Source organism: Grammomys surdaster, unplaced genomic scaffold (genome assembly GCF_004785775.1).
Source record: "Grammomys surdaster isolate TR1022 unplaced genomic scaffold, NIH_TR_1.0 125372, whole genome shotgun sequence".
NCBI classification, from domain to species: domain Eukaryota; kingdom Metazoa; phylum Chordata; class Mammalia; order Rodentia; family Muridae; genus Grammomys; species Grammomys surdaster.
This window is the reverse complement of record NW_021620244.1, coordinates 980,190-992,877: the sequence shown is the minus strand read 5'-3', so window position 1 is coordinate 992,877 and position 12,688 is coordinate 980,190. Positions and strand designations below refer to the sequence as shown.

Below are 12,688 nucleotides of genomic sequence, written 5' to 3'. Positions count from 1 at the left end.
AACGCCTCCAATGGGGATCCTGTGCTCTCAGTCCATTGGTTGGCTGTGAGCATCTGCCTCTGTATTTGTCAGGCTCTGGCAGAGCCTCTCAAGAAATAGTTATTATCAGGCACCTGTCAGCAAGCACTTCTTGGCATCTACAATAATGCCTGAGTTTGGTGACTGTATATTTCCTCCTGTGAGTATTTTGTTCCCCCTTCTAAGAAGGACTGAAGCATCCACACTTTGTTTGGTCTTCATTCTCCTCCTCCTCCTCCTCCTCCTCCTCCTCCTCCTCCTCCTCCTCCTTCTTCTTTTTTTTTTGCTTTATGGAAAATTTATTGCAGCTCTCTAACCACACGTTACTTTTTCTTCTCAACATCTTGCTCCACAGCCTCCTTCGCCCTCTTTGCCCGGATACCGAAGAGCCGGGCGGTGGCACGGGCCATGCGGAGACTGGCAAACGCCTTGAAGTTCTCTTCTTCCGTGATGACTCTGGTCTTTCCCTTTTTGTACACATTGCGGATGGGCATCACTGGTCCTGTCAGCTGGGTGGCCAGTTTAAGTTCTTCAGCAGAACTGTCTCCCTTCTTCGGAGCCGAAGGCTTCCTGGGGAAAAGTTTGAGCTTGGAGCGATACTCCTTCAGACGCTGCACGTTGGCCTGCAGTGACTCCGTGGATTTGTTTTGCCTCCTTGGGTCCACAGAGATGCCGATGGTGCGAGCCATTTTCTTGTGGATACCAGCCACCCTGAGTTCCTCCAGGCTGAAGCCCTTGCCAGCCCGGACCTTGGTGTGGTATCTAACTGTAGGGCACCTCACGATCGGCATGATGGGATCTGACGCAGGACGAGGGGCAATGTGCAGGATGAGGGGCAATGCGGCACGCTTTTGCCTGCCGGGCCTTGCGTCTGGGGATCTTGCGAGCAGGCTGGTTGAACCACGTGTCCACTCGCTGCTGCCAGTCCTTGTGGAAATGGGGCTTCAGGATCATGCCATTCCAGCTGGGCGCCATGGCTGCCTCCTATACAGGAGAACGGCCGAGCGGAAAGGTGGTCTTCATTCTTCTTGAGCTTCATGTGGTCTGTGAATTGTATATGAGCTTTTGGGCTAATATCTACTTAGTCCACTTAGTCAGAAAATTGGACTTGAGGACCCAGCTATACTGTTCCTGGGAATATACTCAAAAGATGCTACAACACATAACAAGGACACATGCTCCACTATGTTCATAGCAGCCTTATTTATAATAGCCAGAAGTTGGAAAGAACCTACATGTCCTTCAATAGAGGAATGGATGCAGAAAATGTGGTACGTTTACACAGTGGAATACTACTCAGCTATTAAAAACAATGAATTTGTGAAATATATAGGCAAATGAATGGAACTAGAAAATATCATCCTGAGTGAGGTAACCCAGTCATACATGGTGTGCACACATGGTATGCACTTATTTATAAATGGATATTAGACCAATTTATAGTTCTTTTTTACTGTGATTTTGATTTTGATGTCCAATCCAACGTGTAGTTATTGCTCAAAGTCATGATATCTTCTTTTGATATCTTCAAAAACTTTGTAGATTCAGTATTTATATTTAGATTGAAGTCGGGAGCCAAACCCAGGAAATTACCTGCTGTTCTGGGAAACCTAGACTCAGGTCCCAGGAATTTAAAGAATGTCTGGTATTCCCAGGGAGCCGGTTAAGACAATGGGATGGTCTAGGATAATAAGCATTCAGTAGTGGGATAGCCCTAAGCAATGACCCTCAACCAAACTTCCTGGTTTGCTTTGTCTTTATAACCTGCACCCAAAATTAAAGTTTCAGAGCTTGATCAGAACCCCAGACTTGCTCTCCTTTCTTGTGTCTCTTGTCCCTTCTGTAGAGTGAAAAATTATAGATACTGGGTATACAGAATTCTTTTTAGACATATAAAGTATTCTTTAGGCTTTCTTTATAAAGACAGACAAACTGAGGCATGAAGCAAGTTAAGAATGTGGAAAGACCAGTCACTATTACTGGAACTGGCCTATCTGCAAAGAGTTAGGAAAGAATGTAAGTAAACTAGGTGGAACCAAGCTGAGAACCAAGTTGAGAACCAAGCTGGGAACCGCAGTGACAGGGCAAGGCTGAAGTAACAGGGCAGGACCACATTCTTGAGAAAGATAAGCGTACAGAGAGTTTTCACGTGACCCTGACTCCCGTAGGTTGGGTTCCTTTGGAATGTTCCACTATTTTTATGTTACACCACCCTAACAACCCCTCACCCCTTCCCTATTCCTTGGTTTGTGGTTTTTCTCTTTAAAACCCCTTTCAAACTGGCAGTCGGGGTCAATTCAGCTCCTGTGTGGGCGTACGAATTGACCGGCAACTAGTTGTCACGCCCTGATAAACAACCTCGCAATTGCTCCGGTACATGGTGTCTCGAGCAGATTACTGGGTGGTCGCGACTTTCTGAGACTTGAGAGAGGGTCTCCCCTCAGCGGAGGTCTTCACTTCATTCTTTCGCCCCCTTCCCTAAGGTCTCGTCGAATCCCTGCAGGCTGGGCAGATTGGTTATCTATTTTTATTTAAAGTTTTTATATACTGTGAATTAGGACATCCAGCTCTCTACTTGGGGTTGTAAATAATATTTTTTTTTAAATTACTTATATATTGCACTAGAACCATTTGTTGAAAAGCTGTTTTACTTCATTGACTTGTCTTAGAAACTCTGTTGAAGGTATTGGTACAGAGATAGGCAGGAAGATCAATGGAATAGAATTGAAGACCCAGAAATGAACCCACATACCTATGGTCACTTGATCTTTGACAAAGGAGCTGAAATCAGCCAGTGGAAAAAAGACAGCATTTTCAACAAATGGAGCTATGTCAACTGATGGTCAGCATGTAGAAGAATGCAACTTGATCTATTCTTATTTCCCTTGTAGAAAGCTCAGTCCAAGTGGATCAAGGACCTCACTTTTTTTTTTTTTTTTTTGAGACAGGGTTTCTCTGTGTAGCCCTGGCTGTCCTAGAACTCACTCTGTAGACCAGGCTGGCCTCAAACTCAGAAATCCACCTGTCTCTGCCTTCCAAGTGCTGGGATTAAAGGCATATGCTACCACTGCCCAGCTAAAGGACCTCCACTTAAAACCAGATACACAGAAACTAATAGAAGAGAAAGTGGGGAAGAGCCTTGAACACATGGGCACAGGGGAAAATTTCCTGAACAGAACACCAATGTCTTATACTCTAAGATCAAGAAGCAACAAATGGAACCTCATAAAATTACAAAGCTTCTCTGTAAGGCAAAAGACACTGTCAATAAGACAAAATGTCAACCAACAGATTGGGAAAAGATCTTTATCAATCCTATATCTGATAGAGGGCTAATATCCAATATATACAAAGAACTTAAGAAGTTAGACTCCAGAGAATCAAGTAACCCTTAAAAAAAAGTGGAGTACAGAGCTAAACAAAGAATTCACAACTGAGGAATACCAAATGTCTGAGAAGCACCTAAAGACATGTTCAACATCCTTAGTCATCAGGGAAGTGCAAATCAAAGCAACCCTGAGATTCTACCTTACAGCATGGCTAAGATCAAAACCTTAGGTGACAGCAGGTGCTGGCAAGGATATGGAGAAAGAGAAACACTCCTCCATTGTTGGTATGATTGCAAGCTGGTACAACTACTCTAGAAATAAGCCTAGCAGTTTCTCAGATAATTGGACATAGTACTACCAGAGGACCCAGCTGTACTATTTCTGGTCATATACCCAAATGATGCTGTAACATTTAACAAGGACACATGCTCCCCTATGTTCATAGCATGCCTTATTTATAATAGCAGAAGTTAGAAAGAATCCAGATGTCCTTTAACAGAGGAATGGATACAGACCATGTGGTCCATTTACACAATGGAATTCTACTCGGCTATTAAAAAAAATAACTTCATAAAATTCTTAGGCAAATGGATGGGACAAGAAAATATCCTGAGTGAGGTAACCCAGTCACAAAAGAACACACATGATATCCACTCATTAATAAGTGGATATTAGTCCAAAAGCTCAGAATACCTATGATATAATCACAGACCACATGAAGCTCAAGAAGAATGAATACCCAAGTATGGATGCTTCAGTCCTTCTTAGATGGGGGAACAAAATACTTCCAGGAAGAAATACAGAGAGAAAATGTGGAGCAGAGATTGAAGGAAAGGCCATCTAGAGACTGCGTCACCTGGGGATCCATCCCATATACAGTCACCAAACTCAGACACTGTTGTGGATAACAAGAAGTGCTTGCTGACAGGTGCCTGATATAGCTATTTCTTGAGAGGCTTTGCCAGAGCCTGACAAATACAGAGGCAGATGCTCACAGCCAACCATTGGACTGAGAGCACAGGATCCTCATTGGAGAAGTTAGAGAAAGGACTTAAGGAGCTGAAGGGGTTTTCAACCCCTAGGAAGAACTACAATGTCAACCAACCATACCCCCAAAGTTCCCAGGAACTAAACCACTACCCAAAGAGTACACACTGAGGGACCCATGGCTCCAGCCACATATGCAGCAGAGGATGGTCTTGTCAGAGATTAATGGTAGGAGAGGCCCTTGTTCCTGTGTAGGCTCAATGGCCCAGTGTAGGGGAATGCCAGGGCAGGGATGTAGGAGTAGGTGGGTGAATGTGGGAATACACTCATAGAAGCAGGGTGAGGGGGCATGGGATGGGATGGGGGTTTTCCTGGGAGAAAGCAGGAAAGGGGATAACATTTGAAATGTAAATAAAGAAAATATTCAAAAAAAGAAAAGAAAAACACAGCAACTCTATTGAAAACTGATTATACATAATTTAAAATATTTTTAACATAGCTCATTGATTTATAGACCTTCTATATGTTACCATACTGTTTCGATTACTGTAACTTTTTAAAATTTAAAATTGGAAACTTTGAATCTTTTTTGCCAGAATACTGTGGGTTTTTTCCAATATTATTTTGATTGTTCTCATATATTTATATGAATTTTATGATCTGCTTGCTAATTCTATGAAAAGACAGCTGTAATTTTTATAATAACAATATTGATTCTAAAGACCTACTAAGAGTATTGCTAACTTAACAGTGTTATGCTTTATGATCTTTGGTCATGGCCTGTCTTTCTATTAATTTGTCTTTAATTATTTCAACAGTGTTTTCTAGTGGCTAGTCAATAGTATTCACCTTGTTCTTTTATACTAAATTTATTATGAGATAGTCTTCTTTGAATGCTACTATGAATAGAATCATTTTCCAATTTAATTTTTCAGTTGTTAATAGCTTATAGAGATAGATAATGCAGGTCTTACACTTTATTGTATGCTATTTACAGGAGATTTTGAAGATAAACAAGAAGAGAAAGGTTATAGTTTAATAGTGATATTATGTTACACTGACAAGGGGAAAATTGGGCTGGTTAGTTTATTGTCAACTTGAGAAAAGTTGGAATCATCTGAAAATGGAACCTCAATAAAGAGAATGCTTCCATGAGAATGGCCTGTAACCAACCAAGCCCATGTGGAAATTTTTTAAACATATATAATTAATGTGGGAGAGTCTAGCTCACTGTGTGAAGTGTCAAATCTGGGCACATGGTCCTAGGTTATATGAAAAAGCAAGCTGAGCAAGCCGTGAGTAACCAGTAAGTAACCAGTAAGTAACCAGTAAGTAACCATCATTTCTCCATGACCACTTCCTCAGTTTCTACCTCCAGGATCCTGCCTTGCCTTTCCTTCATGATGGACTGTAATTGTCAGGTCAAATCAACCTTTGCCTTAACAGTTTGCTTTGGATCATCGTATTAATCACAGCAATAAAAAGATAACTAAGGTATACTCAAAATAAACAACTCTATTTGTGATGATGTGAAAATAATACACATCCAGTAAAAACTGTTTGAATTTGAATCTTTTCCTTAGTGATATCACAATGATATATTGCCAATGTTTTCAATATTCTTTTGTATTTTCCTATTGTGTTATGTTCATACAACTTCCATCTATGTCATTGAATTCTTTCTTAATTTTAAATACAACACGCTTTTCAGTGAACTCAAGGCTAAAGTATAGTCCTATCACAAACGTTGGTCCAAAGAAAGGCTGATGCTACTAGATTAGGTGTATTACAGTTTAAAAAATTAGTGTATGAAGGGTTTATGAGATGTGACTACTGAAAATTGAGAAATATCATTGAGTTTCAAATATCAATTGTATATCCTGCAAATTTTCTGACCCCTTCCCCTTAGTATTTACAATGGATTCTGATTACCACTTTTAGATTTTCTAGTTGCAAGATTATGTTACTTATAAATAGAAGCATTCATGTCTTTTTCTTCCGAAAATGGATACATTCCGTTACCTCTCCTCAACTCGATTAATTGACTTATATGGAACTTATAGCACAATATAGAAAAGAAGTTGCAAAGGCTAACATCTTTGTCTTATTCTAGACCTTAGAGATAAGCAGTATAATCTTGTACACGAAATGCAAGGCTAATTACAGGGTTTTTATATCATATCATGATCATGTATCATTTATTTGATCAGGATCATGATCTTTTCACTAACTGTTTTTTCTGTGAAAGATAGTAAATTTTACAAAATGCATTTTATGTGTTTATTGAGATGATCATGTGATTTACGTTTTCATGAAACAATATGTATAACACAGTGATTTATATACATCGTGTATATACACATATGTTCATGTGTATATGAATGTATCTGAGCAGATACATGTTGCTCTTGTGTGTGTAAAGGCCAGAGGTTGATTTGGATGTCTACCTTGATCCTTCTCTAACTTGCTTTATGACATGGTGTTTCCTCCTCATCCTGGAGCTCATGATCTGGAAAACTCCTGGAATCTGCCTGTCTCTCTCCCCATTCTTGGGTTTAAATGCACATGCCCTTGCAACAGATTTCATTGTTTGACTTACGTAGGCTTTATGAATTGTTCTTAGGATAGCTGATAATGGTGCTTAATCCTGTGAAATTCATTGCTTTACTTTGTTGCTTCATGCTGAAGATTTCTGTGTCATATATACTGATATATTAGTAAAAAATACTGACATGCAGTTTTCAATCCTAATCATGTTTTTGTCTGTTTTTTAAAAATAATAGCCACCTTATAATGAATTAAGAAAATTTTTTTAATCTTGCCTTATTATAGGTATATTTAGACTTTCTGTTTTTTTCTTTTCTTTCTGTTTGTTTTTGAGTCAGTTTTGGAGGTTTTCTAGAAATCTGTCCACTTGATCTAGGTTATCTTACTTGTGGCTTATTGATATTCAATATCTTTTTTTGTTAATTATTCCTATTGAGAGATATTTCTTTACTGATTTTTAAGAATTTACCTCATTGCTCTTTTTATCTGTTTTTATCTTTTTACCTAAGTTTTAATTATCAACAGACAATCAAAAAGAGTCAAGATTCATTGTGTTACTACTCTTAGTTTCTTGTTTTCTCTTTACCATTTAACTATTATTGAATGTTCAGGCTGTTTCTAATCTTTTGCTACTATAATCAAAACTAGAATAATTATCCTTATAAAACTAAAATAAAATATTTTTACATCTGGAATTTCTGTAGGACATTAAGCTGGATGTATAGTTCAGAGGTCTGGTATGCATGAGGTAAAAGGTTCAATCACAAGCATTTCAAAACACAAGCAAACAAACACACACAAAACACAGAGTAAATCACCCCAAACAAACAAACAACCCCAAAACAACCAGCAAACAAAAAATCCAAATAAAAAGCCAATACAAGGGGCTAGACAGATGGTGCAGTGCTTTAGAATACTGTCTGCTCTTCCAGAGGACCCTCGTTCGATTCTCAGCACTCTTATGGTGACTCACAACCATCTTTAACTCTAGTCCTAGGGAATCTGACACTCCCTTTTGACCTCTGTATACACAGCACACAAATGTTACACAGATATGCATATAGGCAAAATACTCATGCACATACAAGCCCCCTTAAAACAATGAAACAACAACAGCACACACACACAAACTCAAACACAAACAAAGGGAAACTACAAATTTCTTTGGACAGATTCATGGAATGCTATTGTTAATATGTTTTATTTATAATTAGTTAATTTATAATATGTCATACACTGTAACTGCTATATGTCTTAGTTTAGGTTTCTATTGCTGTGAAGAGACACAATGACCATGGCAACATTTAATTGGGGGTGACTTACTATTTCTGAGATTTAGTCTATTACTTCATGGTGGGAAACATGGCAGCATACAGGCAGATGTGATTCTGGAGAAATATCGAGAGTTCTACATCTTGATCTGCAGGCAGCAAATGAAACTGTGTGCCAAACTGGGTGTAGCTTGAGCATAAATCTCAAAGCCTACTCCCACAATGACACACTTTCTTCAATAAAGCCTTTGCCTATGGGCCAAGCATCAAATACATGAGTCTATGAAGTATACTATAAGTATAGTGTTGAGGAAATAATGATATAATAAGAGAAATGTACATACTCAATTCAGATATAATTTCTCCTTTTCACTTCCCTGCCTCCTGTATCTTCTCCTTTCTTTTCCCAAAGTGCTTCCCCTGGCCATTTTACATATTGTGTTGTGTGTTGTGCCATAACATTTTCCTCCTCCTCCTCCTCCTCCTCCTCCTCCTCCTCCTCCTCCTCCTCCTCCTTCTTCTTCTTCTTCTTCTTCTTCTTCTTCTTCTTCTCTCTCTCTCTCTCTCTCTCTCTCTCTCTCTCTCTCTCTCTCTCTCATACTTGTGAGGGAGGATCTGCAAGATATTCCTGACCAATAACTTCAGGGAAGGTATTACATACTTGTCACTGGCCTATTATTTGGCAACCTATAGCTTCTGGAATGAGTATAATCCTCTGTGTAGGGGAACTCCAATTAATCTTCTAAATAGTTAATTTCCATACAGATTTTGCAAACATCCTTAGGTTTATTATCTCTTCCCCACTACCTCCTCTACCCAACCTCCCGCTCCCTCATTCCATATCAACTTCCCTTCCAACAGTTTTATTTCCCTTCATAACACTTGTGTTCTGCTAGTCTTTCTCCTTTTAAGATTTTTCCCCTGCCCCTCACACCAATGGTCTTTTTCTAGCTTCCTGGATTCTGTAAGTACTCCAAGGAAAACCAAAAATGTAAGGGTTTGCTACTAGGATCCACATATGAGTGAGAACATAAAATATTTGTCTTTCAGAGGCTGGATTATGTCACTCAGTATATATTCTAGTTCCATCCATTTACTCAATACTCTCATTCTTTTTTTTACACCTAAAGAAAATTCCACTGTGAAACTATGTACCCTATTTTCATTACACATTCATCAGTTGACAGGTACCTCCATGTCCTAACTGTAATCAGCATGGTAAAGCAAGTGTCTCTGCAGAGAGAAACAGAATCCCTTGGATCTTTGCTTAGGAGTGGAATAGCCAGGTCCCTACGGGACCCCTTGTCAACTGTAACACAGAAAAGGCTATGCACAACATTCGGGAAATGTGTGAACATTTTCTGTCCCATTTTCCCTCAGTGTCTGCTCATATTCCATTACAGATTATGATTCTGAGTTTTCTGGGAAGAGAAACTGAAGAGGTCAGCTCAAGAACTTTGGAGAGGTCATGGGACACTTGTCTCTCCCCATGGAGAGGCTGATTAACATTCCTTGGTCAGGAGACACTTGCTCCTGTGGAAGGGAGAGGCTGATTAACATTCCTCAGACCACAGACCACAGGGGAGGGAACCCATTTGCAGGTGCAGAAGAACCAGAGCATGTAGACACATTCTACAGGATGGACCAACCCTTGCCACCTACAGACAAGGGAGGTCCTTGCCACCTTATTCCCTAAAGATCAATCAGTTTAAAAAGTCATGCTCTTCTGCCAATCACATTGTGCCTAACGGCTGCTGCCCTAAAATCTGTATAAAAACTGGCCAAACTGGCTGCCCAGGGTTGCTGCATCTCCCTTGGGTACAGGATGAAACCAACATGTTGAAACAATAAATTCCTCTTGCTTTTTGCATCGATGCCTGGCTCCTCATGGTTCACTCAGGGGGTCCTCAGTAAGCTAAGGCTTGCCAGAGGTGCATTGGCTGGGAATCCGACCTCCCATGGGGACACAGGAGAGTGGAGAATCGGAGGTTTAAAGGAGGTACAGTAGTTTATTTGTCTTTCTCACTGTTTGTCAAAGTCTGATTTCTGTAAGCCTATATGAACTTTCTGTTTGCTTCCAAGCATCTGTGGGGCTTGGAGAGCCCACGGTGTTTGGGGCATTCAAGTGTGGTGAGAAGAGGTGCCTCAACATTGCGACTGTGGGGGCCTGAGGAAAGCTTCAGGTACCCTGGAGGAGTTAGGGAGGACCCTGCTCCATTTGGAACCTGTTAGATTCAGTTCTGGTGTAAGCTGGCCAAGTCTCCTGGTTACCGGATTCTTCTACCTGTGAAGGCAGGTTTTCCTATATCTTGATTGGATCTTTGTGTGTTATGTCTTGACCCATTCATGGCAGAGGCAAGAACTGTCTATATAATAACTTGGTTTCTGCACCTGTGGCAGGGGTGAGAACTGCGTGTTGATTGTCTTTCTCTGTGTTTTTGGACTTGGACTGTTTGTGCCTGTAGCAAGTGAGAACTGTCTGTGTGTTGATTTTTCTCTGTGTTCTTGGACTTGGACTATCTGCACCCATACCAGGGTAAACTGTGTGTGTGTTGATTGTATTTCTCTGTGTTCTTGGACTTGGACTGACATTATTTTTTGGACTGAATCTACCCCATTAAACATTTGAGTTAACCACTGAAGGGAAGCTAGGGAAAGAGGAGAAAACTTGTAAGAAACATGTAAAGAAGGGCAAGTTAGTTAGTCTCTGTTTCTCTGAATAGCCTACCTTCAGAGTAGGGTGGCCACTCATAGGGACCTTCGACTTGCAGGTGATCAAAGCAGTAGAGAAAGGAGTCTTAGGCCAGGATCCCTCAGGCACCCAGACCAAGTGCCCTATATAGTTAGAAAAATCTAGTAGAGGACCTCCTCCCCCCCACCCCCCAACAAGGATAAAAGCCTTTCTTCCCCAAGACCCTTGTAGGTTCTGGCTGTCAGGAGAAAGGAAACACGGGAGCAGGGATCTGGACCTGAGAAGAAGTCGATCTTTCAAGACCCTCCTCCTCCATATGTCCGTACTCTTGTCCCTATGGCCCCACCAGCACCAGCACTGGGATCCTCAGCTCATACGAAATCAGGGCCACTGTACCCTTTTACCTGAGGGAGGAGCAGGAGGAGACCCCCAACTTCCCGGTCCCGCCATGGAGACCTGATATCTGAGAGCCACCTCCCCTGATACCTCGGTGGCTTTCCCACTGAGGGCATGTGGGCCTCTAGATAAGGGCAATCAGTCTAGGCAATATTGGCCCTTCTCTTTGGCTGACTTGTACTACTGGAGGGCCTAATAACCCCCTTTTAGATAATACCAAGGGGCTGATTAATCTCTCTGAGACTGTTTTATTTACTCATTAGCCCACCTGTGATGATATCCAACAACTCATGAGTGTTCTTCAGGACTGAAGAGGGAGAGAGGATACTGGAAAGAATGTCCCCTCAGGCATGGGTGGCACCATTGATTGACCAGGCTGTCATAGACTGCAGGTTTTTTCTGACTAAATCTGACTGGGACTTTAGTGTGGCAGAAGGTAAGGGTCACCTAAAAGCTTACCTCCAAACTCCATTGGCAGGTCTCAAGGGGGCCACACGAGGCCCCACCAATTTTGACAAAGGCATGTGAGGTTAATCAGGGATCACATGAGTTGCCCACAGTCTATCTAGAGCAGCTCATGAAGGCATTCTGTCAGTACACACTATGGCCTTTATAGACCAGGATAGGATAAGTCATTAAAGGATTTAGTGTAGGTTGCTGAGGAAGTCTACCATAACGGGGAGACAGAGAAATAGGAAGGAAGAAGATGAGAGATGAGGACCAGTGCACACATTGCAAGGAGAGGGGCCACTGGGCTCAAGAGTGCCCCAACAAATGGAAGCCAGGGGCAGGAAATCCCAGGCCTTGGGAAAAGCACCCCCAAACAGCAAAGATGTTAGCCCTGGGGGTAGACAGTGACTAGGGAGAATGGGGTTTGGACCCCTCCCCAAGCCCAGGGTAACCTTGAAAGTGGAGGGGAAACCCACTTGATTCTTGGTGGACTCAGGGGCTCAACACTCGGTTCTTCTCTGAGCCAATGGCTCGGTTTCCAAGAAAAGATCTTGGGTCCAAGGAGCTACTGACATCAAAATGTATTCATGGATTACTGTGTCCCATTCATTTACGGTCATCCCAGACTGCCCCTACCCTCTGTTGGGGTAAGACTTAATCTCCAAGATGGGGGCCCAGATACACTTCCTTCCCAATAGGCTACATCTAATTGGCCCAAAAGGAGAACACATGAGTGGAAGAAAGACCTCTCCGACTGACCCATGCCAGGAGCTGAGGCTACCTGCTTTACAGACGGGAGCAGTTTTCTTCATGCTGGTCAGAGATGAGTGGGTGCTACTGTAGTGGATGACACAAATGTCATTTGGGCTGACCCTCTACCCCCACCCCCCACCCCCAGCACATCAGTGCAGAAAGCAGCCTTGGAACTTGGGGCTGGCAAGAAAATGAACACCTACACGGAAAGCAGATATGCCTTTGCCACAGCCCACATCCACGGG

General features: G+C 41.7%; 1 pseudogene; it reads right to left on the bottom strand.

Moving 5' to 3' along the window:
• Nucleotides 1–341: 341 nt before the first annotated feature.
• LOC114637718 lies at nt 342–993 on the bottom strand (annotated as a pseudogene).
• Nucleotides 994–12,688: the final 11,695 nt, after the last annotated feature.